The sequence below is a fragment of the Trachurus japonicus genome, chromosome 15 (genome assembly GCF_045865225.1).
Source record: "Trachurus japonicus isolate A0001 chromosome 15, Traja_1.0".
Taxonomy (NCBI): Eukaryota; Metazoa; Chordata; class Actinopteri; order Carangiformes; family Carangidae; genus Trachurus; species Trachurus japonicus.
In genome coordinates this window covers 18,828,312-18,855,142 of record NC_140921.1, presented here as the reverse complement: position 1 = coordinate 18,855,142, position 26,831 = coordinate 18,828,312, and the positions used below count along the sequence as shown (strand labels likewise).

Below are 26,831 nucleotides of genomic sequence, written 5' to 3'. Positions count from 1 at the left end.
AGAGCTAAACATCATAACAACCAGAACGTTTCTGTCAGAGACAGCGGCTAGAAGTGAGGCTATTATTGGAGTGTTAAAGCCCTGTGGTTGTGGAGACCCTCTGAGTGCTAAGCTCTGCTGTCACACAGTGGTGGATCCATTCAATTACATCCCAAAAGTGACTCCTAATGTGAATACAGTAAAACAAACAAAGAGCAGGCCAGAAGCAATACAGTCGATGCAGTTTGGTTTATTGGTAATTTACTGTATGAGAACACACCATAAACATGTGGATAAAACAGAGATTTTATCAGCAATGCATTTTGGAGGTCACTTCAGTAAGTGTTTACTTGGCCCCTTCGCAGCCTTCCTCCCTACATTCGGATCAAGGTCACAGAGAAAAAACAAAGATTAATATCTCCACAAGCAGAGAAAAACCATAGTCTATTTTGAGTGGAGCCAAACATAAGAGTGTTTTATCTGTTGATCATAATGAAAGGCATGAAAAACTTACTTGAAACAGCAGCCAAAGCCATGGGCGTAGCAAGTGCAGGACATGCAGTCTCTCTCCCAGTTAGAGTGAAGTTCATGCTGGTCCCCATGAAAGTCCACACAAGCTGCATGTGAGGATAAACATATTGTAATAGATCTGCTGCAGTGAATCATCCTCAGTGTGTTCAGATGTGTGCATGGGTCTGGTTCTACAGTTAAGTAAGTTACAGTTACAGTAAGTTGTATCTCTCTACAGTTTGTGTTCATGGCCACTCACACTGCATTTCCTCGTTCCCTTTGTTCGGCTCAAAGAGGCAGGTGGAGTGGCACAGGACAACCAGTCCCAAAAGACAAGCAAGCACTTGGAAAGATGCCTTAAGATGTAAACACATGACATCAATAAACATTGTGCATGTTTAAAAGTCTCTATAATATATCAAAGCACTTAACCTCCAATCAGAGCATCCTTTAAAGATGTCATGTGGACTGAAAAGGAATTGAGTAATTGTAAAGCTAAACTCAATTACTTGTATTTATGCCACAATATATCAAGTGTAATCTAGACAACAATGATGACTTTAAAGACTCATGTTTTTATCCATATCTAAAATGACATACCATTTTTTTCGTATCTTAAAAAGTTCAACACTGATTGAAGACCATGGAAGACTTTCCCAATTGAAGTGTGAGGTGTAAAATACTCACCATCCTCAGATGTGATGTGACCCAATGAACAGGACAACGGTGTGTCAGGGTGCTCTGATGGTGGCTTTATATCTAAGATGTGCCCCCCTGCAGCATTATTATTGTTTCAATATTAATGTGACTCAAATATTTGTTTAAGGTGGGAGAAAGCAACAATTTCTTAATTATATGTCTGAAGGCATCCCTCGCTGAATCATGACATTTTCACCAATAACAGACATATCTTTCCACTAACACAAGGAAGCTGGATTTTAGAAACATTATTCACTTTATTTAATAAAAGTAAATAGGAGCACATTAGTGAAAAAAACAGCAGAAGAAGCTGTGGTCAAACATTGAATTTCCAGATATTTGGTTCAGTTTAACTGTGAATGAGACACACTTCAACAGTGACCATTCTGTGAAATAGGCCTATAACTAAACATAACTAAGATTAAGAGTTGAAGCAAAAATTCAAAGAAAAACAAAATCCTCAGTGACCAAGAGAGCTCTTTCAGTAGCCTAGTGAAGAGAACGGCAGACCGGCATGGGAACATGTCGTCATGACAACTCCCATCCCTGTGAATCCTGATCAATTTCCTTCAAGAAATGTTGAGAGATTAGAAAGACAAACATTGATTGAACCTGAAACATCAATGTGGTGAGATATCAATAATCAAAATAATAATCTTAAGGCAAATAATTGTGAGAAAATGTCTCCATCTGCCATCTCTTGGTCTCTTCAAAAATTTTATTAGTTTATTTAGCCTTGAGCGTACAATTTAATGTCAGAGGAACAGTTTAACATTTTATAGTCAGATGAGAGGTTAGACGATGCTTTCACACAGTAGCTGTCCATGAAGTTATGGCCAGGAGGCATCTTAGCTTAGTTCATCATAGCATGATGACTAGGAAACAGCTGATCTGGTTCTGTCCAAAGGTAGGGGAGAGCGGAGCACGTCCTAACGCAGGGTCAGTTGTTACACGGACATTTCAAGTGGTAACGCTGGGTCCCTCTCAAAATGCTTTTGGCCAGTTACCCACAAAACAGACGGTTACCTGCCAGTTTTCATCAGTAGGCCTACCTATGGACCTATTCAGCTAAATGTTTTGTACTTGAAAAGGTAAAATTTGAAACTGAAATTTCAAGTTTTGATCTTGAATTTTGAAAAATACATCAATGTATTCAAAATAAAAAATAAATGTACAAAAGTTTTTTCAGGTTAAATATAATTATGATCAACTCTGGTAATTCTTTTGAATAAATCATTTATTTTCATTTTTCATTTTCATATGTTTTGATATTTGGGATCCTATTTCTTTCAGTTGCATGTTTTATCTTTTCAGATTCAGATCTTAGTTTTTTACAGTTTCAAATCTTTTTTTCGGTTTCAGATCTTTCTTTTTCAGATTAATTTCTTCCTTTTTCAGTTTCAGACTTTTGACCCTAATCTAGCGTGGGGGGTGTGACATTATGACAGACAGCTCAACCAACAGGCCTTCCCCTATTCACGTTGCCTTCAGGGAACGTATATAGGATCTAAATGATTCATCTGTACACGTTAAGGCCGCAAAGTGGGCCGCCAAATCATCTTCAAGTGTAGGATTTTATGGATTTAAAAAAAAAGAGTACATTATAATAGGGCTGGGCAATAAAACGATCTTCAATCGGGATTGAAATTACAATATTCCTCGATATCATAAGGCTGAATTACTGTACAGTAAATGCGACAGCAGCCTGTCAGTCTGTCGTCTGATGCACCGCCTCCTGCCGTGAGTGTAGTTTGTTTGAGCTGCAGCTGCAGTAAAAGGGAGGAAGGATGGAGTGAAAGTTAGAAAAGAGGGAGGAAATGTGAAACTGTAAAAAACTAAGATCTGAATCTGAAAAGATAAGACGTGCAACTGAAAGAAATAGGATCCCAAATATCAAAACATATGAAAGTGAAAAATGAAAATAAATGATTTATTCAAAAGAATTACCAGAGTTGATCATAATCATATTTAACCTGAAAATGTTTTTGTACATTTATTTTTATTTTGAATATGTTGATGTATTTGTCAAAATTCAAGATCAAAACATGAAATTTCAGTTTCAAATTTTACTTTTTCAAGTACAAAACATTTGACCCCGATTTAGCTCCATACCTGTAGGCCTACTGAATGCAATTCAACAAAGTTAAATGATGAAGAGTGTTTGTCATATTTGTCTTTCGATTAGTTGCTTGTCAACTAATTTAACTATGTATGATCTTATTCACTGTCTTGTTGTCTAAAACAAAACGTTGATTTAAAGATTTAAAGATTGATTTAAATCACGTTACCAACTCGCAGACAACATAAGCTAGGATTTAATAAAATGTCACACAGCGGGGTTGGTAACTCTGCCGGTTATGTGCAATGATAATTGACAGCTACATTGTTGTTTACTTTTTGACCCTTGTTCATTTTGGAAAAAAACTCTTCTATAAATAAGACATATTTTGTAGGCTACATGTGTCCACATCAGCACAGATCAATAGTCAAACACGTAATCTGATTACAGTAATTAGTTTACTGGTACTTTGTAGTTTTTCCCCCTTAACACTGTCACTCTGAATACAGTATTAACCTATAGGATACTGATAGAATTTATATAGAATTTTATGAAATTATTTGCATGAAACAGAAGCGCAAGGTAGATTCATATGTCAGAGAGGACCAGTATCTCATTTCCGTTCAGATAACGGCACAAACCTCACAGGAGCTGAAAAGGAGCTAACACGAGCAATTGCTGCATTAAACAACGGTCGAAAAAACCTTCATGCATGACAACATAAAATGAAGCTTAAACCCGCCTACCGCTTCCCATCATGGTAGTGCTTGGGAAAGCATGATCAAACTAATAAAGTACTTCTGTCTGCACCAACAAACCTTAACTGATGAAGTCTTGGTCTCTGTCTTAGTGTCTTATGTGAAGCAGAAGCAATATTAAATGATCGCCCAATTACAAAGTTACAAAGTTTCACAGAGCCCAGATGACCTGGAACATTTAACCCATCTTCTCACATTTAAAGGAAACCAGTTTTTCCTCCTGGGCTGTTGGACCACAAGGACCAATATGCAAGGAGAAGATGGAAGCAAGCACAATAGGTACAGAGATGTGAGATGTTGTTCCGTGTTTACATCATACATTTACATCATACATTACATCTATCTATCCAGACGAACCAAAAGCTGTTTGTGTACTACGTTGTCAAAGGCCTTAGCCAGGTCGATGAAGATGGCTACGCAGTGATGCTTGGAGTCCAGAGCACTGACAATGTCATCAAGTACTTTGAGAGTCGCAGTCTCACAGTTTGGCGGAGTACGGAGCAATAGCACCCGGCAACTGTTATTGTGAAGTTCATAGTCAGTTTAACGTTGAGAATAACTAGGTCAAACTGTTTGGGGATGGACTTTCTAATGACAATGGAGGATTGGAGATGTTCTTTAACAAAAATAGCAACCCCGCCACCTTTAGAGGACCTGTCTTGTCGAAATACATTATAACCCGTGATATCAACAACAGAGTCAGGCACAGATTTTTTAGCCATGATTCGGTGACAACTAATATATATATATATAGAGAGAGAGAGAGACAGCGGCTTGAAGTGAGGCTATTATTGGAGTGTTAAAGCCCTGTGGTTGTGGAGACCCTCTGAGTGCTAAGCTCTGCTGTCACACAGTGGCGGATCCATTTAATTATCTAAAAGTGGCTCCTAATGTGAATACAGTAAAAGAAACAAAGATCAGGCCAGAAACGAAACAGTCGATGCAGTTTGGTTTATTGGTAATTTACTGTATGAGAACACACCATAAACATGTGGATAAAACAGAGATTTTATCAACGATGCATTTTGGAGGTCACTTCATTAAGTGTTTACTTGGCCCCTCCGCAGCCTTCCTCCCTACATTCAGATCAAGGTCACAAGAGAAAAAAAGAAAGATTAATATCTCCACAAGAAGAGAAAAATCATATAGCCTATTTTGTGCAAACAGAGTGTTTTATCTGTTGATCATAATGAAAGGCATGAAAAACTTACTTGAAACAGCAGCCCAAGCCATGTGGGTAACAAGTGCAGGCCATGCAGTCTGTCGCCCAACGAGTGTGAAATTCATACTCGATTCCATCAGAGTCCACACAAGCTGCATGTGAGGATAAACATATTGTAATAGATCTGCTGCAGTGAATCATCCTCAGTGTATTCAGATGTGTGCATGGGTCTGGTTCTACAGTATGTAAAGTTGTATCTCTACAGTTTGTGTTCATGGCCACTCACCCTCCGCGTCCCCTTTGTTCGACTCAAAGACACAGTGAGAGTGGCACAGGACAATCAGTCCCAAAAGACAAACAAGCACTTGGAAAGATGCCTTAAGATGTAAACACATGACATCAATAAACATGGTGCATGTTTATCCATATCTAAAATTACATACAATTTTTTCTTATCTTAAAAAATTCAACACTGATTCAAGACCATGGAAGACTTTCCCAATTGAAATGTGAGGTGTAAAATACTCACCATACTCAGATGTGATGTGACCCAATGAACAGGACAACGGTGTGTCAGGGTGCTCTGATGGTGGCTTTATATCTAAGATGTGCCCCCCTGCAGCATTATTATTGTTTCAATATTAATGTGACTCAAATATTTGTTTAAGGTGGGAGAAAGCAGCAATTTCTTATGTGAACTCAATTATATGTCTGAAGGCATCCCTCGCTGAATCATGACATTTTCACCAATAACAGACATATCTTTCCACTAACACAAGGAAGCTGGATTTTAGAAACATTATTCACTTTATTTAATAAAAGTAAATAGGAGCACATTAGTGAAAAACAGCAGAAGAAACTGTTGTCAAACATTGAATTTCATGTCCAGATATTTAGTTCAGTTTAACTGAATGAGATACACTTAAATAGTAACCATTCTGTGAAATAGGCCTATCACTAAACATAACTAAGATTAAGAGTTGAAGCAAAAATTCAAAGAGAAAAAAAAAACCTCAGTGACCGAGAGAGCTCTTTCAGTAGCCTAGTGAAGAGAACGTGTTTGGGAACATGTCATCCCGACAACTCCCAATCATGTAAATCCTGATCAATTTCCTTCAATAAATGTTGAGAGATTAGAAAGACAAATATTGATTGAACCTGAATCATCAATGCGGTGAGATATCAATAATCAAAATGATCTTAAGGCAAATAACTGTGTGAGAAAATGTCTCCATATGCCATCTCTTGGTCTCTTCAAAAATTAAATTAGGCTAGTTTATTTAGCCTTGAGCGTGCAATTTAATGTCAGAGGAGCAGTTTAACATTTTATAGTCAGATGAGAGGTTAGACGATGCTTTCACACAGTATCTGTCCATCAATATGGCCAGGAGGCAGTTTAGCGTAGTTTATCAGATCAGGAAACAGAAGGAAACAGCTACCGGTAATCTGGTTCTGTCCAAAGGGGAGAGCGGAGCACGTCCTAACGCAGGGTCAGTAACACGGACATTTCAAGTGGTGACACTGGGTCCCTCTCAAAATGCTTTTGGCTAGTTACCCACCAGCATCAGTACTGGATGCAATTCAACAAAGTTAAGCGATGAAGAGTGTTTTCAGTCGACATAAGTAAATTTCTTTGTCATACATGTCTTTCGATTACTTAGCTGCTTGTGTAAGTCAGCGAATTTAATTATGTATGTTCTTATTAACTGTCTTGTTGTCTAAAACAAAACGTTGATTTAAAGGGACAGTATGTAGCCTAGCTTATTTGGCTTTTTATTAGCAAAAATCAAATATTGCTTTCATAAATAGCCTACCGAAGTCTAATCACAACCGCATACAAATGAAAGCTGACTCTTAATAAGTTGTTTACAAATACATAGGTGGCCGGTGCACCCACCGCGGGGCTGTCATGTTGCATCGCCATCTTTGAATACCGTACGCAAAAGCGGACAACCTGGCTCAAACCCAAACGCACTATTGAGTGTCTGTGCTTGTGCCCCCAGAGGATGATCAATGATGTAGTTGTTTTTGTTTTTTCTGGTGCTAGTTAGCATTAGCAGCTAGGCTACATCTTACAATGTTGAACTGTTGTTATACAAAGTGCAGCCAAACACCAGGCTGCAGAGGCTCCTCTGACAGCTGTGGGCTGGAGAGCACAGCGACCAACCTCCTTTTTTCTGCATAACTGGCACATCCTGTAAGTCCTCCTGTGTAACTTTTTGCTGTGAAATATGACTGAAGGCACGAGTGGAAGTCTGCATGTGTGTTAAAAAAAAGAAAAAAAGATTAAAAACCAAAAGTAATTGGTCAGATATATTGTTATCAGTTAGCGGTTAGTTTGCAAACTTGTTTGTCCTCGGCGGCCACCGTCACTTTGCCGACGGGAGGGGTGAGCAAGTGAGCGCTGCAGAATCTGAACGCTGGATGTTATGGTTTAGCCCCAATACTAGCCTACGTACCGAGGCTTTAAATCACGTTACCAACTTCCAGAAAATGTTAGCTAGGCTTTAATAAAATGTCACACAGCGGGGTTGGTAACCCAGCCGGTTACGTGCAACGATAATAAAACATCCTACAGGCCTATTCAGACTTTATTGACAGCTACATTGTTGTTTACTCTTTGACTCTTGTTCATTTTGAACAAAATTTCTTCTTTAAGCCATATTTTGTTGGCTACATGTGTCCACATCAGCACAGATCAATATTCTAAAATGTAATCTGATTACAGTAATTAGAGCGGTACTTTGTAGTTTTTTCCCCCCCTTAACACTGTCACTCTGAATACAAACCTATAGGACATTGATAGAATTGATATAGATAGAATTTTATGAAATGATTTGCATGAAACAGTTCAGGGAGGGAAGGCAGGTGTAATGTCACGTCACCAGTAACCAGATGTAACAAACAGCTGCACAGAGCTGAGGAACCATGAGCACCAGCAGGGGAAAAAAAAAAAGACCCATTAATGGACAAATTTGAACAGTGACATAACACTAATGCACATCCATCATGTGGTTGTTTGTGATCAGTCGCCTCCAGAGCAAAATCTCTGCAGAATAAGGAACACTGTGACCTGGCACTGCTCTCTATTGTTTTCTTCCTCGGAGAAGTGTAAATGACAAAGTAGTGCTCTTTAACAGGGAGATAAGAGATAGCTGAACATCATTTTCCTTAGACCAGATTCCACCACTGCACCATTACATTTAATCAAACCTCATTATTCCCATACATAGTGCGCTGGTTGAGTGAAGTGTCTGTGTGATGCCAGGAAGAAGGAGAAAATGATCCTCTGAACAGGTGTGAATCCACAGAGACGAGAGTTGGAGAAGGAGCTAAACATCATAACAACCAGAACGTTTCTGTCAGAGACAGCGGCTAGAAGTGAGGCTATTATTGGAGTGTTAAAGCCCTGTGGTTGTGGAGACCCTCTGAGTGCTAAGCTCTGCTGTCACACAGTGGCGTATCCATTCAATTACATCCCAAAAGTGACTCCTAATGTGAGTACAGTAAAACAAACAAAGAGCAGGCCAGAAGCAATACAGTCGATGCAGTTTGGTTTATTGGTAATTTACTGTACGAGAACACACCATAAACATGTGGATAAAACAGAGATTTTATCAACGATGCATTTTGGAGGTCACTTCATTAAGGGTTTACTCGGGAATGGCCCCCAAGCACTCCTCCACGCTACAGTCGGATCAAGATCACAAGAGAAAAAAGAAAGATTAATATCTCCACAAGAAGAGAAAAATCATAGTCTATTTTGTGTGGAGTGCAAACATAAGAGTGTTTTATCTGTTGATCATAATGAAAGGCATAAAAAACTTACTTGAAACAGCAGCCCATGCCATGTGGGTAACAAGTGCATTCCATGCAGTCCGTCTTCCAGTTAGTGTGAACTTCACGCAGGTTTCCATCAAAGTCCTCACAAGCTGCATGTGAGGATAAACATATTGTAATAGATCTGCTGCAGTGAATCATCCTCAGTGTATTCAGATGTGTGCATGGGTCTTGTTTATAAAGTATATAAAGTTGTATCTCTACAATTTGTGTTCATGGCCACTCACTCTGCTGTTCCTCGTTCCCTACGTTCGGCTCAAAGACGCAGGTGGAGTGGCACAGGACAATCAGTCCCAAAAGACAAGCAAGCACTTGGAAAGATGCCTTAAGATGTAAACACATGACATCAATAAACATGGTGCATGTTTATCCATATCTAAAATTACATAAAATGTTTCTTATCTTAAAAAGTTCAACACTGATTGAAGACCATGGAAGACTTTCCCAATTGAAATGTGAGGTGTAAAATACTCACCATCCTCAGGTGTGATGTGACCCAATGAACAGGACAACGGTGTGTCAGGGTGCTCTGATGGTGGCTTTATATCTAAGATGTGCCCCCCTGCAGCATTATTATTGTTTCAATATTAATGTGACTCAAATATTTGTTTAAGGTGGGAGAAAGCAGCAATTTCTTATGTGATCTTAATTATATGTCTGAAGGCATCCCTCGCTGAATCATGACATTTTCACCAATAACAGACATATCTTTCCACTAACACAAGGAAGCTGGATTTTAGAAACACTTTATTTGATAAAAGTATATAAAAGCACATGAGTGAAAAAAACAGCAGAAGAAACTGTGGTCAAACATTGAATTTCATGTCCAGATAATTGGTTCAGTTTAACTGAATGAGATAGCCTACACTTCAACAGTGACCCTGTGAAATAGGCCTATAACTAAACATAACTAAGATTAAGAGTTGAAGCAAAAATTCAAAGAGAAAAAAAAGAATCCTCAGTGACCGAGAGAGCTCTTTCAGTAGCCTAGTGAAGAGAACGGCAGACCGGGATGGGAACATGTCGTCCCGACAACTCCCAACCCTGTGAATCCTTATTCAAGAGACATTAGAAGGACAAATATTGATTGAACCTGAAATATCAATGTGGTGAGATATCAATAATCAAAATAATAATCTTAAGGCAAATAACTGTGTGAGAAAATGTCTCCATCTGCCAAAATTTAGCGTGCAATTTAATGTCAGAGGAACATTTTATTAGATGAGGGGTTAGACGATGCTTTCACACAGATTATAGTACCTAATTACATTACCGGTAGGACTACCCGTAGTTTTTTCCCCTCAACACTGTCACTCTGAATACAGTATAGGATATTGATAGAATTGATATAGATAGAATTTCATGAAATTGTTTGCATGATCAGTCGCCTCCTGAGCAAAATGTCTGCAGAATAAGGAACACTGTGACCTGGCACTGCTCTTGTTTTCTTCCTCAGAGAAATGTAAACGACAAAGTAGTGCTCTTTAAAGCAGAAGTAAGCGGAATATTTGTGTTAATATAAGTCTTAAATAGTTATATCTTCCGACAGCAATCACTTACATAGAGTCTTTGGTCCAAAACACGGGTCTGTCAGTCACTCTGCTCTGCTGCAAGCCGAGGAGAAAACTTTCCTTGTATCCTACAAGTTTTATCCAATGAGGAGAGAGAACAGAATGAAGGGCTGTGTGTGCAGCCAAGGGATGCGCGTGAATGTGGTGACGTAGGGACGAGGACCAATAGATCCATGACGAGGGCGGGGACTGCTGCTAACTCCATCGGCTGACAAGAAGTTAGCCAAAACGACATCGCTTTCTTCTACTTTAACAGGGAGATGAGAGATATCTGAACATCATTTTCCTCCACCACTGCACCATTACATTTGTTGTGGAAATGTATACCTGCCTGTGGAGAGTCAAAAAACAAGACCAATGAAATATCATGCACAATGATTTATTCTCTACAGAGAGGTACTGTATATGTAGCCGATATCGTATCTGGCCCTCTGCGTTGTGTTTCTCACAGCCTCCCCTAGATGGGGTTCAAACCCTAGTCTCCTGCACGGCAGGCGACGATGCTAACCGCTTCGCCAAGAGCTTGACAACCGCTTGGCAAGTTGGTTAGCACGTCCTTTATGGGTGGAGTGAGTGCACATCCGTTGCATATAGAGAAGGGACACAACCAACACTGAACCACACGGCAGTCTACGAGCTCAGGGTTGTGCCCACTGAGCAGCAGTGGTTGCATCCCCTTCTGATACTTCATCCTATGCCTCTGGTTATCTCATTCCTATTCATAAGATGAGTTCAGGGTGCGATACTCAACGGATGTGTGTCCCACAAGTGATGTTGTGGCAACCCCCTTTGTTGCTTTACCTATAGGAATTTACAACATAGATCAGTTGAGAACAAGGTTATGTACAGAGTTCATCCTTTTGCCCTCCTCATCCCAGGGTTACTGCAGTCAGGGCTTGGTTGAACGAACTCTACAGGTTTCATGGGATGGATTTTCATATAATGGCGGCAGATTGTGCTCACTTTTGAATCGTCCAAAACACACACTATGAAACATCCAAATACCTCCATACTGCTCGTCCGTACTGACCCAAGTGCCCTGAAGCTGCGACATGAAAAAGTTGTTCGGAAAAAAATAACTCGATCTCTGTTTTTAGCCTTGCTGTAGTAGTAGCTCTCAGTCATGGACGGGTACAGAGTATTTTCTGGTGGGGGGCACAGAGGGTGACAACAGTGAATCTGGGGGGGGGGCATCCAAAAGTAACAAAAATGAAGGCTGCCATTGATTGCTTCATCAATAATCTGCTTGATCAATAATCAACCCTATCTTGTAAATAAGAAGTCTTAGCAGAATAAGTAACACAAAAAATTCTCAAAGTCTATATCTTATACTCTTATCTAGTAGTTAGAGCTCAACTCTGTACAATAAACATCTCAGTGTTTTGTGTAACAGTCAATTTATGCAGAATAATCAGAAAAAGCCTGACTCAAATGGTGAAATTGAGAACAATAACAATTTTACACCATTTTCTTTATTTCCTACACAGAACACTATGTTTGCTGGTACAGAGCTGATTAAGAGCCTTAGTCAGAAGTCTGTGCTTATAGCTCTGTACAGTGAACATAACAGTGGTAAAGAGCTTTACACAGTGATTGACATTAACACAAATCAATGACAATTTGGGGGACACATAGGGTGGCCATTCAGATTTCTTGCCACCAAGACCCGCCCCTGCTCCCAGTGGCTCTGTTGATGTTTGTGCGCATGCGCAAGATTTGCTGCGAGATGTTCTTCTGTGTTTACATCATACATCCAATGGTTTACAATGACTAACGAACATCTTGCAGCAAATCGCGCATCTGATGAGACTGTGGTGTCTGAATCTAAGATAAGGACTCAAACCTCATTATTCCCCCGCTGAAGGTGTCAGGGATTGTGGGTGATACCCCCGTGACATAATCACATCTCTGCACAGTATTGAAACATCCATTTAAAGCAGACCCATAATGTCTACCTCATATCAGGTTTTTCTTGCCTTCTGCCTTCTGCAGATTACTATTGTGGCCATGCATTGTTCAAACATTTTTAAAAGAAAGATACATTTGCTATGGCACACCTGCATATCTGTGCACACTAAGTCGAGAGGAAAGACAGCCTTTTCATAACTCATTAACTAATAAAAGAATAATTTTCCTAACAAAGATCACTCTGAGTAAATGAAGCACTTACATAGTGCGCTGGTTGAGTGAAGTGTCTGTGTGATGCCAGGAAGAAGGAGAAAATGATCCTCTGAACAGGTGTGAATCCACAGAGACGAGAGTTGGAGAAGGAGCTGTAATGGGAAATTTTGGTCTAACCCATTGTATGCTTACAAGGGTTGTATAACCATGTTAACTAAGTGAACTTCCTTTCACTTTGTGGAAAGTGGTACTCAGCTAATACTTTTCTGATACCTGTATGACATGCACCAGACAAAATCACTGAATCCACACAGAGCAGGTTAAAGGTCAGACCGGTGCTCTGTGTTAATCCACAAGGGAAGTTGTGTCCTGGCGGTGAAGCCAGGCACAGCTATCACAGCCATATATTTTGTCTGTTGTTCAAATGTGTTTTGGGAACTATAAAGATAGCGCCTGGGTGAGCCTCTTCAGCTCACTCACTCACTGACTGTACTCCTGTTCGGTTGTGTGTGTGACTCCATTCATGAATGCTTTTTATTAAAACTCAAGAAAGACAGCTGACGTGTCCAGTTATCCTTTTTTAAATACTTTGGTGAAGGAACAACATTTTTTGCCACCACAGAGCTAAACATAACAACCAGAACGTTTCTGTCAGAGACAGCGGCTAGAAGTGAGGCTATTATTGGAGTGTTAAAGCCCTGTGGTTGTGGAGACCCTCTGAGTGCTAAGCTCTGCTGTCACACAGTGGCGTATCCATTCAATTACATCCCAAAAGTGACTCCTAATGTGAGTACAGTAAAAGAAACAAAGAGCAGGCCAGAAACGAAACAGTCGATGCAGTTTGGTTTATTGGTAATTTACTGTACGAGAACACACCATAAACATGTGGATAAAACAGAGATTTTATCAGCAATGCATTTTGGAGGTCACTTCATTAAGTGTTTACTTGGCCCCTTCGCAGCCTTCCTCCCTACATTTGGATCAAGGTCACAGAGAAAAAACAAAGATTAATATCTCCACAAGCAGAGAAAAATCATAGTCTATTTTGAGTGGAGCCAAACATAAGAGTGTTTTATCTGTTGATCATAATGAAAGGCATGAAAAACTTACTTGAAACAGCAGCCAAAGCCATGGGCGTAGCAAGTGCAGGACATGCAGTCTCTCTCCCAGTTAGAGTGAAGTTCATGCTGGTCCCCATGAAAGTCCACACAAGCTGCATGTGAGGATAAACATATTGTAATAGATCTGCTGCAGTGAATCATCCTCAGTGTGTTCAGATGTGTGCATGGGTCTGGTTCTACAGTTAAGTAAGTTACAGTTACAGTAAGTTGTATCTCTCTACAGTTTGTGTTCATGGCCACTCACACTGCATTTCCTCGTTCCCTTTGTTCGGCTCAAAGAGGCAGGTGGAGTGGCACAGGACAACCAGTCCCAAAAGACAAGCGAGCACTTGGAAAGATGCCTTAAGATGTAAACACATGACATCAATAAACATGGTGCATGTTTAAAAGTCTCTATAATATATCAAAGCACTTAACCTCCACTCAGAGCATCCTTTAAAGATGTCATGTGGACTGAAAAGGAATTGAGTAATTGTAAAGCTAAACTCAATTACTTGTATTTATGCCACAATATATCAAGTGTAATCTAGACAACAATGATGACTTTAAAGACTCATGTTTTTATCCATATCTAAAATGACATACCATTTTTTCTTATCTTAAAAAGTTCAACACTGATTCAAGACCATGGAAGACTTTCCCAATTGAAATGTGAGGTGTAAAATACTCACCATCCTCAGGTGTGATGTGACCCAATGAACAGGACAACGGTGTGTCAGGGTGCTCTGATGGTAGCTTTATATCTAAGATGTGCCCCCCTGCAGCATTATTATTGTTTCAATATTAATATGACTCAAATATTTGTTTAAGGTGGGAGAAAGCAGCAATTTCTTAATTATATGTCTGAAGGCATCCCTCGCTGAATCAAGACATTTTCACCAATAACAGACATATATTTCCACTAACACAAGGAAGCTGGATTTAAAAAACATTATTCACTTTATTTAATAAAAGTAAATAGGAGCACATTAGTGAAAAACAGCAGAAGAAACTGTGGTCAAACAAATGGGCCTCATTCACCAATATCTTCTTAAGAACCTTCTTAGATTCTTTCTTAAGTTGTTCTTAAGAAGTTCCTTAAGAAAACCCTACGTCAGATTCATCAGCGCGTTCGTAAGCCTCAGAATTGTTCGCAGCTGTGTTCCTACTTGATGAATGCCATCTCCTCGTAAGTTGAGGGCGTGTGCCAGGTGAGTCTAATTAACATAGGATTAGCATAGGTAACTGCCCCATCAATGCCCGTAAAAGGGCATGAGACTGCAGGGCCGTGTGCACACAGCACCCACAGGCACTGAGCAGAGAAGGTGAAGTGAGAAAGAAAGTTGAAATGCACAATGAAAATCTGGGAGGGAGCACCAGACTCCAAACATAAAAAGAATTCAAGTAGTGAAGTGGCGCTACTGCGGCAGGAATGAAACAAAGAAACAAACAAAAGGCTTATATTTAGTTTATATTTTTATATTTATATTTAGGCTATATTTAGTAGAGTCAGCAGTGGCTGCAGCTCTTCGGGTTGTTATCAGAGAGAGACCACACTCTCACGGGTGCCATCATAAATATCATCATATTATCACATATGAAAAAAAACAGTTGTGTGTAGTGTGAACACTTACAGTAAGTGCACTGTTGCAGCCCGCAATTAGGAGAAAAAAAATCATATCGGCAGCTGTATGCCCCCCCCCCCCCCCCCCCCAAAAAAAAAGAGAAAAAAAACAACTGATATGAATTAAGTGTCTATAATGTTTTTTAAGAGACTGCAATGATTTGTCAGTTATTATTATTAATATATATGATTATTAAAAACATCATAAAAGATAAGAAAATAATTCTTATTCAAATCATATAATATCATACAACTGCAGAACAAAAGAAAACGCTATAATTGGTTATTTTTGCAGAAGTCTCAGCACCTAAAGGTGTGTAAGTATACTCCTGACTGTTCGTAGATTTTGTTCTTAGTTAAGAACAAATTCTGGATAAGAAAACATTCATGAATGCCACAATCTTCGTAAAAACTTCGTAAATAGGACTTAAGAACAAATTTGTTCTTAAGAACGGTTCGTGAATGAGGCCCAATTTGAATTTCCAGATATTTGGTTCAGTTTAACTGTGAATGAGACACTTCAACAGTGACCATTCTGTGAAATAGGCCTATAACTAAACATAACTAAGATTAAGAGTTGAAGCAAAACTTCAAAGAGAAAAAAAAAATCCTCAATGACCGAGAGAGCTCTTTCAGTAGCCTAGTGAAGAGAACGGCAGACCGGGATGGGAACATGTCGTCATGACAACTCCCAACCCTGTGAATCCTGATCAATTTCCTTCAAGAAATGTTGAGAGATTAGAAGGACAAACATTGATTGAACCTGAAACATCAATGTGGTGAGATATCAATAATCAAAATAATAATCTTAAGACAAATAATTTTGAGAAAATGTCTCCATCTGCCATCTCTTGGTCTCTTCAAAAATTGAATTTGTTTATTTAGCCTTGAGCGTACAATTTAATGTCAGAGGAACAGTTTAACATTTTATAGTCAGATGAGAGGTTAGACGATGCTTTCACACAGTAGGTGCACGAAGTTATGGCCAGGAGGCATCTTAGCTTAGTTTGTCATAGCATGATGACTAGGAAACAGCTGATCTGGTTCTGTCCAAAGGTAGGGGAGAGCGGAGCTCGTCCTAACGCAGGGTCAGTTGTAACACAGACATTTCAAGTGGTAACGCTGGGTCCCTCTCAAAATGCTTTTGGCCAGTTACCCACAAAACAGATAGTTACCTGCCAGTTTTCATCAGTACCCTATGGAGCTAAATTGGGGTCAAATGTTTTGTACTTGAAAAGGTAAAATTTGAAACTGAAATTTCAAGTTTTGATCTTGAATTTTGAAAAATACATCCATATATTCAAAATAAAAAATAAATGTACAAAAGTTTTTTCAGGTTAAATATAATTATGATCTACTCTGGTAATTCTTTTGAATAAATCATTTATTTTCATTTTTCATTTTCATATGTTTTGATATTTGGGATCCTATTTCTTTCAGTTGCACGTTTTATCTTTTCAGATTCAGATCTTAGATTTTTACAGTTTGAAATCTTTTTTTCGGTTTCAGATCTTTCTTTTTCAGATTAATTTCTTCCTTTTTCAGTTTCAGACTTTTGACCCTAATCTAGCGTGGGGGGCGTGTTACAACCAAAAACGTAATAACTGCCAATAACGTAATAACTGCCAATAATGTAATAATTTTGGCCATTTCAAATGTAATAAAGCCAATAGTGTAATAATGTGCCAATAATATAATAAAACTTTTGAGCCAATAACGTAATAACTTTTTGCCAATAATGTAATAAGGCATTACATTATTGGCTGGTTATTACGTTATTGGCCTGGTATTAAAAAAAACCTTTCAAAATGTAATAACTGGTGCCGATAATGTAATAATACATAAAAATGACAGCAGCTCTTGGAAATAAAGGGGTTTTTTTTGCAGTTTTTGGGCAGTTAGTGGATGACATATAGTTGTCATACTTATTCATCCAAGATATGCTCTCTCTCTCTCTCTCTCTCTCTCTCATAATTGTGTGGTCTTTCCCCTCTTTAGCCAAATAGATATTCATAGATATTCTTGTCTAAACGGGCAATTTTTCATGTGTACCATGCATATACCATAAAATCAGTGTCTCGTTGAGGGTGTTGAGGTGTCAAATGAATTCACCATATATTTTCCTGGACTAGCATTATTATTTATTTCTAATCCCAAAATCTGAACTGCAGTGTACAATACACAGGATAGAACATGAACAATCAAAATTAAATTAAAACTGTTCCTTCTCAAATGAAAAGTAGCTTTCACTCATTCACAAATGTAAAAAAAAAAAAATGGAGCAATACAAACATCTACCTTTAAATGATTCATCTGTACACGTTAAGGCTGCAAAGTGGGCCGCCAAATCATCTTCAAGTGTAGGATTTTATGGATTAAAAAAAAAAAAAGAGTACATTATAATAGGGCTGGGCAATAAAACGATCTTCAATCGGGATTGAAATTACAATATTCCTCGATATCATAAGGCTGAATTACTGTACAGTAAATGCGACAGCAGCCTGTCAGTCTGTCGTCTGATGCACCGCCTCCTGCCGTGAGTGTAGTTTGTTTGAGCTGCAGCTGTAGCAAAAGGGAGGAAGGATGGAGTGAAAGTTGGAAAAGAGGGAGGAAATGTGAAACTGTAAAAAACTAAGATCTGAATCTGAAAAGATAAGACGTGCAACTGAAAGAAATAGGATCCCAAATATCCAAACATATGAAAGTGAAAAATGAAAATAAATGATTTATTCAAAATAATTACCAGAGTTGATCATAATCATATTTAACCTGAAAAACTTTTTGTACATTTATTTTTATTTTGAATATGTTGATGTATTTGTCAAAATTCTAGATCAAAACATGAAATTTCAGTTTCAAATTTTACTTTTTCAAGTACAAAACATTTGACCCCGATTTAGTTCCATACCTGTAGGCCTACTGAATGCAATTCAACAAAGTTAAATGATGAAGAGTGTTTGTCATATTTGTCTTTCGATTAGTTGCTTGTCAACTAATTTAACTATGTATGATCTTATTCACTGTCTTGTTGTCTAAAACAAAACGTTGATTTAAAGATTTAAAGATTGATTTAAATCACGTTACCAACTCGCAGACAATATTAGCTAGGCTTTAATAAAATGTCACACAGCGGGGTTGGTAACTCTGCCGGTTATGTGCAAAGATAATTGACAGCTACATTGTTGTTTACTTTTTGACCCTTGTTCATTTTGGAAAAAAATTCCTCTATAAATAAGACATATTTTGTAGGCTACATGTGTCCACATCAGCACAGATCAATATTCAAACACGTAATCTGATTACAGTAATTAGTTTACTGGTACTTTGTAGTTTTTCCCCCTTAACACTGTCACTCTGAATACAGTATTAACCTATAGGATATTGATAGAATTTATATAGAATTTTATGAAATTATTTGCATGAAACAGAAGCGCAAGGTAGATTCATATGTCAGAGAGGACCAGTATCTCATTTCCGTTCAGATAACGGCACAAACCTCACAGGAGCTGAAAAGGAGCTAACACGAGCAATTGCTGCATTAAACAACGGTCGAAAAAACCTTCATGCATGACAACATAAAATGAAGCTTTAACCCGCCTACCGCTTCCCATCATGGTAGTGCTTGGGAAAGCATGATCAAACTAATAAGGAAAGTACTTCTGTCTGCACCATATATATATATAGAGAGAGAGACAGCGGCTTGAAGTGAGGCTATTATTGGAGTGTTAAAGCCCTGTGGTTGTGGAGACCCTCTGAGTGCTAAGCTCTGCTGTCACACAGTGGCGGATCCATTTAATTATCTAAAAGTGGCTCCTAATGTGAGTACAGTAAAAGAAACAAAGATCAGGCCAGAAACGAAACAGTCGATGCAGTTTGGTTTATTGGTAATTTACTGTATGAGAACACACCATAAACATGTGGATAAAACAGAGATTTTATCAACGATGCATTTTGGAGGTCACTTCATTAAGTGTTTACTTGGCCCCTCCGCAGCCTTCCTCCCTACATTCAGATCAAGGTCACAAGAGAAAAAAAGAAAGATTAATATCTCCACAAGAAGAGAAAAATCATAGTCTATTTTGTGTGGAGTGCAAACAGAGTGTTTTATCTGTTGATCATAATGAAAGGCATGAAAAACTTACTTGAAACAGCAGCCCAAGCCATGTGGGTAACAAGTGCAGGCCATGCAGTCTGTCGCCCAACGAGTGTGAAATTCATACTCGATTCCATCAGAGTCCACACAAGCTGCATGTGAGGATAAACATATTGTAATAAATCTGCTGCAGTGAATCATCCTCAGTGTATTCAGATGTGTGCATGGGTCTGGTTCTACAGTATGTAAAGTTGTATCTCTACAGTTTGTGTTCATGGCCACTCACCCTCCGCGTCCCCTTTGTTCGACTCAAAGACACAGTGAGAGTGGCACAGGACAACCAGTCCCAAAAGACAAACAAGCACTTGGAAAGATGCCTTAAGATGTAAACACATGACATCAATAAACATGGTGCATGTTTATCCATATCTAAAATTACATACAATTTTTTCTTATCTTAAAAAATTCAACACTGATTCAAGACCATGGAAGACTTTCCCAATTGAAATGTGAGGTGTAAAATACTCACCATCCTTAAGTGTGATGTGACCCAATGAACAGGACAACGGTGTGTCAGGGTGCTCTGATGGTAGCTTTATATCTAAGATGTGCCCCCCTGCAGCATTATTATTGTCAATATTAATGTGACTCAAATATTTGTTTAAGGTGGGAGAAAGCAGCAATTTCTTATGTGATCTTAATTATATGTCTGAAGGCATCCCTCGTTGAATCATGACATTTTCACTAATAACAGACATATATTTCCACTAACACAAGGAAGCTGGATTTTAGAAACATTATTCACTTTATTTAATAAAAGTAAATAGGAGCACATTAGTGAAAAACAGCAGAAAAAACTGTTGTCAAACATTGAATTTCATGTCCAGATATTTGGTTCAGTTTAACTGTGAATGAGATACACTTCAACAGTGACCATTCTGTGAAATAGGCCTATAACTAAACATGCGGTAAATGAGTTAAAGCAAAAATTCAAAGAGAAAAAAAAAAACCCAGTGACCGAGAGAGCTCTTTCAGTAGCCTAGTGAAGAGAACGGCAGACCGGCATGGGAACAACAAACTCCCAACCATGTAAATCCTGATCAATTTCCTTCAATAAATGTTGAGAGATTAGAAAGACAAATATTGATTGAACCTGAATCATCAATGCGGTGAGATATCAATAATCAAAATAATAATCTTAAGGCAAATAACTGTGTGAGAAAATGTCTCCATATGCCATCTCTTGGTCTCTTCAAAAATTAAATTAGGCTAGTTTATTTAGCCTTGAGCGTGCAATTTAATATCAGAGGAACAGTTTAACATTTTATAGTCAGATGAGAGGTTAGACGATGCTTTCACACAGTATCTGTCCATGAAGTTATGGCCAGGAGGCAGTTTAGCATAGCATGATTAGGAAACAGCTACCAGTAATGTTCTGTCCAAAGGTAGGGGAGAGCGGAGCACGTCCTAACGCAGGGTCAGTAACACGGACATTTCAAGTGGTGACACTGGGTCCCTCTCAAAATGCTTTTGGCTAGTTACCCACCAGTTTTCATCAGCAGGCTACTGGATGAAATCCAACAAAGTTAAAGGGACAGCGAGGAGTTTCTCCATCCGCAGAACCAAAAATTCTGCGACAATAAAAAAATCTCATATTAATGTGGATGAATCTACGTTACCCACACTTGTTAATGGGTCCATTTTCGATAAATATATCGTTTTGTCTCTATTGTAATTTTGTTATTAGTGGTGGAAATGCTGGGAGCCGACCAGCGTTTCCTTACTTTCGGTTTTGCAGATGCTGCCCGGCGGGTCATGAGAATAACGCCGCCGAATCACCATTTATGGTCGGAACTACGATGGCATATAATCGTCGTCGAACCTCTGACTTTCATTCTTGATGAATGAAAACATTCTTGGCAAGACGTCCGTCTTGCGCCGGTCCAAGAATTTCATCATGCGCGTGGAGGCTCATGGTAAATGTAGTGTGAAGACACTTCGCTTTCCAAAACTCCTCGTTGTCCCTTTAAACGATGAAGAGTGTTTTCAGTCGACATAAGTAATTCCTTTGTCATACATGTCTTTTGATTACTTAGCTGCTAGTCGGCGAATTTAACTATTAGTCCAGGCAAAATAATATATATTTCCCCAACTAGGATTTTTTAGGACTTTTAGTATGTTGTTCTGGACACCTCAAAGAAATTATGTATGGTGAAAAACATTCTGTTACAATTAGTTCTATTTTTGGGTCCAAAATGAGCTAGATTGCCTGGACTATACTGTATGATCTTATTAACTGTCGTCTAAAACAAAACGTTGATTTAAAGGGACAGTATGTAGCTTATTTGGCTTTTTATTAGCAAAAATCAAATATTGCTTTCATAAATATGTATTTACCTAGGTCTAATCACAACCGAATACAAATGAAAGCTGTCCCGTAATAAGTTGTTTACAAATACATTGGTAGGTGGTGGTGCACCTAGCCTCGTAAACCAGCCACTCCCGGAAATGCAATTCATTTCATTTCTGAGGGAGAGTCTGGCCTCATCCCCGCTGTAAGCGTTTGGCCTGAAACCCTCAGAAGGCCGAGCCAATCAGCGTCGCCGCTGTGATTGACACAGCACGTTGGCCAATCAGGGACTAAAGCCCCGTCACTACACCTACTTGCTGATTGGCTGAATGGGGTTGTCTGTCAACGCTACTACTCCCGCCCACCCCAAACGCTTACAGGGGGAATGAGGCCAGACGCTCCCGAGAATGAAATGCATTTCCGCGAGAGGCTGGTTTACGAGGCTAGTGGTGCACCCACCGGAGGCTGTCATGTTGCATCGCCATCTTTGAATACGGTACGCGAAAGCGGACCAACCTGGCTCAAACGCTCTATTCTATTGAGTGTCTGTGCTTGTGCCCCCCGAGGATAATTGATGACGTAGTTGTTTTACAATGTTGAACTGTTGTAAAGTGCAGCCAAACACCAGGCTGAAGAAAGAGGGACAGCAAAGGCTCCTCTGACAGCTGTGGAGCTGCAGCCGAACCGGCTGGAGAGCACAGCGACCAACCTCCTTTTTTTCTTTTTTTTTCTTTTTAGCAGCGCCGTTGTTACAGCTGATCATACCTTACTATTGCTGCCTTCATGTGCTATGGTACAGATGGTATTTTCCACTTGTGACCTAGTATTTACCAGTGCGTTGTGTTCATGTGCTTTTGTTGTTGTACAGAGAAAATAAAGATGGTGGACACACAGATTCAGACTTGTTACTTGGGTAAAATCATAGATATACACGTGCGACATCTACATGTATGGGGTAAAACAATCTTGGATTGCCTAGTTCATCTCTTACAGCAAGAAGATGAATTTTCAAAACTCAAACGGTAAATATTAATATTCATGGAGATTTAGCACTGGCTATTTGGCTAGCTTTTTAAAATTGTTTTTTACTGTACATGCAGGCATACATAAAGTGAATAGCTGCTAACTGTTTTCTAAAGGCTTGCCTTGCTTACCATTAACGAATCTTGCGATGCTCGCCGCCATGTTGAAAAGGTCAAAGGTTATTCTCATCTCGGCAACTCGGGCATCAAAAAATTCTACGAGTTGCCCAGTGGAAAATACCACATGAGGTGGTGTTCATGTGCATTTTTCAAGTCGTCTACCTACCATAGCACATGAAGGCAGCATATGTCCAAGTCATAGACTGTAAAAAATAGGTCCAAGTAGCCTACGTTCTCTGATCTTCCTTCATGGGACCGCACTGCATAACTGGCACATCCTGTAAGTCCTCCTGTGTAACTTTTTGCTGTGAAATATGACTTAAGCACATGTCTGCATGTGTGTGTGTTAAAAAAGAAAAAGAAAAAAAAGATTAAAAACCAAAAGTAATTGGTCAGATATACGTATTGTTGTAGTTTGCGAACATGTTTGTCCTCGGTGGCCACCGTCACTTTGCTGACGGGAGGGGTGAGCAAGTGAGCGCTGCAGAATCTGAACGCTGGATGTTATGGTTTAGCCCCAATACTAGCCTACGTACCGAGGCTTTAAATCACGTTACCAACTTCCAGAAAATGTTAGCTAGGCTTTAATAAAATGTCACACAGCGGGGTTGGTAACATTATGTGCAACGATAATAAAACATCCTACAGGCCTATATTGACAGCTACATTGTTGTTTACTCTATTCATTTTGAACAAAATTTATTCAATAGCCTAAATAAGGCACATTGTGTAGGCTATGTGCCCACATCAACACAGATCAATATTCTAAAATGTAATCCGATTACAGTAGCCTAATTAAATTTGCGGTAGCCTACTTTTAGTAGTTTAGTTTTTTTTTCCCCTTAACACTGTCACTCTGACTACAAACCTATAGGACATTGATAGAATTGATATAGATAGAATTTTATGAAATGATTTGCATGAAACAGTTCAGGGAGGGAAGGCAGGTGTAATGTCACCAGTAACCAGATGTAACAAACAGCTGCACAGAGCTGAGGAACCATGAGCACCAGCAGGGGAAAAAAAAAAAAGACCCATTAATGGACAAATTTGAACAGTGACGTGGCCCAAATCACATCCACCATGTGGTTGTTTGTGATCAGTCGCCTCCAGAGCAAAAACAGGGAGATGAGAGATAGCTGAACATCATTTTCCTTTTCCACCACTGCACCATTACATTTCTTCAAATAGAAAACATACATGTAAAATATTGTTATGTTTGAAACTTAATGAGTTAAACCTGAATGTAAAAGAGCAAAAATGCAGTACAGAACAAGTACACTTCAAGATTTTATTTTTTCTGTCGTATTGGAGCAATATTTATTGCAAATGTGTCTAAATAAACGACAGCAGACACTGTGGTGTCTGAATCTGAGATTAGGACTCATTATTCCTCGCTGAAGGTGTCAGGGATTGTGGGTGATACCCCCTTGACATAATCACATCTCTGCACAGTATTGAAACATTCATTTAAAGCAGATCCATATGTCTACCTCATATCAGGTTTTTCCCTATTGTTCACCTGGTGAAATCTGGATGCATAGTAAAAAATAAGGAGAAAATGATCCTCTGAACAGGTGTGAATCCACAGAGACGAGAGTTGGAGAAGGAGCTAAACATCATAACAACCAGAACGTTTCTGTCAGAGACAGCGGCTAGAAGTGAGGCTATTATTGGAGTGTTAAAGCCCTGTGGTTGTGGAGACCCTCTGAGTGCTAAGCTCTGCTGTCACACAGTGGCGGATCCATTCAATTACATCCCAAAAGTGACTCCTAATGTGAATACAGTAAAAGAAACAAAGAGCAGGCCAGAAGCAATACAGTCGATGCAGTTTGGTTTATTGGTAATTTAATGTATGAGAACACACCATAAACATGTGGATAACACAGAGTTGTTGTATTTTTTTTTTTTTTATCAACGATGCATTTTGGAGGTCACTTCATTAGTGTCGGCCGTGACCCCTTAGCAGCTTCCCTCCCTACATTCGGATCAAGGTCACAGAGAAAAAACAAAGATTAATATCTCCACAAGAAGAGAAAAATCATAGTCTATTTTGAGTGGAGTGCAAACATAAGAGTGTTTTATCTGTTGATCATAATGAAAGGCATGAAAAACTTACTTGTAACAGCAGCCAAAGCCATGGGCGTAGCAAGTGCATTCCATGCAGTCTCTCTCCCAGTTAGAGTGAAGTTCATGCTGGTCCCCATGAAAGTCCACACAAGCTGCATGTGAGGATAAACATATTGTATTAGATCTGCTGCAGTGAATCATCCTCAGTGTGTTCAGATGTGTGCATGGGTCTGGTTCTACAGTTAAGTAAGTTACAGTTGAAGTAAGTTGTATCTCTCTACAGTTTGTGTTCATGGCCACTCACACTGCATTTCCTCGTTCCCTACGTTCGGCTCAAAGAGGCAGGTGGAGTGGCACAGGACAACCAGTCCCAAAAGACAAGCAAGCACTTGGAAAGATGCCTTAAGATGTAAACACATGACATCAATAAACATTGTGCATGTTTAAAAGTCTCTATAATATATCAAAGCACTTAACCTCCACTCAGAGCATCCTTTAAAGATGTCATGTGGACTGAAAAGGAATAGATTGGTGTTATTCATTTTTTTAGCCGTTATAATCCCATTACAGGAACAGGAATCAACCAGCCCTTCTACCACTGCTGCAAATAATTATAATCTTAATAATGATATAAATATTGCAGTGGGGCTAAGAATCAAGTTTCAGATCAATTTGGGAGTAATTGTAAAGCTAAACTCAATTACTTGTATTTATGCCACAATATATCAAGTGTAATCTAGACAGCAATGATGACTTTAAATAATGTTTTTATCCATATCTAAAATTACATAAAATGTTTCTTATCTTAAAAAGTTCAACACTGATTGAAGACCATGGAAGACTTTCCCAATTGAAATGTGAGGTGTAAAATACTCACCATACTCAGGTGTGATGTGACCCAATGAACAGGACAACGGTGTGTCAGGGTGCTCTGATGGTAGCTTTATATCTAAGATGTGCCCCCCTGCGGCATTATTATTGTTTCAATATTAATATGACTCAAATATTTGTTTAAGGTGGGAGAAAGCAGCAATTTCTTAATTATATGTCTGAAGGCATCCCTCGCTGAATCATGACATTTTCACCAATAACAGACATATATTTCCACTAACACAAGGAAGCTGGATTTTAGAAACATTATTCACCTTATTTGATACACGTAGACAGAAGCACATGAGTGAAAAAAACAGCAGAAGAAACTGTGGTCAAACATTGAATTTCATGTCCAGATATTTGGTTCAGTTTAACTGAATGAGACACTTCAACAGTGACCATTCTGTGAAATAGGCCTATAACTAAACACAACTAAGATTAAGAGCTGAAGCAAAAATTCAAAGGAAAAAAAAAAAACCTCAGTGACCAAGAGAGCTCTTTCAGTAGCCTAGTGAAGAGAACATGTTTTTCCTATTGCACAACAAGAAATGGCAGACTGACATGGGAACATGTCGCCATGACAACTCCCAACCATGTAAATCCTGATCAATTTCCTTCTAGAAATGTTGAGAGATTAGACAGCTTGAAACCTGAAACATCAATGTGGTGAGATATCAATAATCAAAATAATAATCTAAAGGAAAATAACTGTGTGAGAAAATGTCTCCATCTGCCATCTCTTGGTCTCTTCAAAAATTAGTTTATTTAGCCTTTAGCGTGCAATTTAATATCAGAGGAACAGTTTAACATTTAATAGTCAGATGAGAGGTTAAACGATGCTTTCACAGATAGCTGCAAGTTATGGCCAGGAGGCATCTTA

At 38.9% G+C, this 26,831-nt stretch overlaps 4 long non-coding RNA genes across 7 annotated transcripts; all 4 read right to left on the bottom strand.

The window, feature by feature from the left end:
* Nucleotides 1-220: 220 nt before the first annotated feature.
* Nucleotides 221-9,572, bottom strand: LOC146973571 (uncharacterized). 2 transcript variants are annotated; one of them, XR_015037684.1, is made up of 4 exons: nucleotides 9,483-9,572; nucleotides 749-845; nucleotides 494-596; nucleotides 221-353 (listed from the first exon to the last, which is right to left on the bottom strand). It is a non-coding gene; the product is annotated as an uncharacterized LOC146973571 (long non-coding RNA). The 2 variants fall into 2 exon arrangements; XR_015037685.1 differs by lacking the exon at nucleotides 9,483-9,572 and adding an exon at nucleotides 1,177-1,231.
* Nucleotides 4,942-5,729, bottom strand: LOC146973572 (uncharacterized). Its single transcript, XR_015037687.1, has 4 exons — nucleotides 5,697-5,729; nucleotides 5,454-5,544; nucleotides 5,217-5,319; nucleotides 4,942-5,081 (listed from the first exon to the last, which is right to left on the bottom strand). It is a non-coding gene; the product is annotated as an uncharacterized LOC146973572 (long non-coding RNA).
* A 3,957-nt stretch (nucleotides 9,573-13,529) lies between the features above and the next one.
* Nucleotides 13,530-14,562, bottom strand: LOC146973570 (uncharacterized). Its single transcript, XR_015037683.1, has 4 exons — nucleotides 14,492-14,562; nucleotides 14,065-14,161; nucleotides 13,810-13,912; nucleotides 13,530-13,669 (listed from the first exon to the last, which is right to left on the bottom strand). It is a non-coding gene; the product is annotated as an uncharacterized LOC146973570 (long non-coding RNA).
* Nucleotides 14,563-19,285: 4,723 nt separating this feature from the next.
* Nucleotides 19,286-26,009, bottom strand: LOC146973569 (uncharacterized). Of its 3 annotated transcripts, none has more exons than XR_015037681.1 (4): nucleotides 25,956-25,990; nucleotides 19,803-19,893; nucleotides 19,566-19,668; nucleotides 19,286-19,425 (listed from the first exon to the last, which is right to left on the bottom strand). It is a non-coding gene; the product is annotated as an uncharacterized LOC146973569 (long non-coding RNA). The 3 variants fall into 3 exon arrangements; XR_015037680.1 differs by lacking the exon at nucleotides 25,956-25,990 and adding an exon at nucleotides 20,046-20,078; XR_015037682.1 differs by lacking the exons at nucleotides 19,286-19,425; nucleotides 19,566-19,668; nucleotides 19,803-19,893 and adding exons at nucleotides 24,830-24,986; nucleotides 25,128-25,230; nucleotides 25,383-25,479 and having other exon boundaries at nucleotides 25,956-26,009.
* Nucleotides 26,010-26,831: the final 822 nt, after the last annotated feature.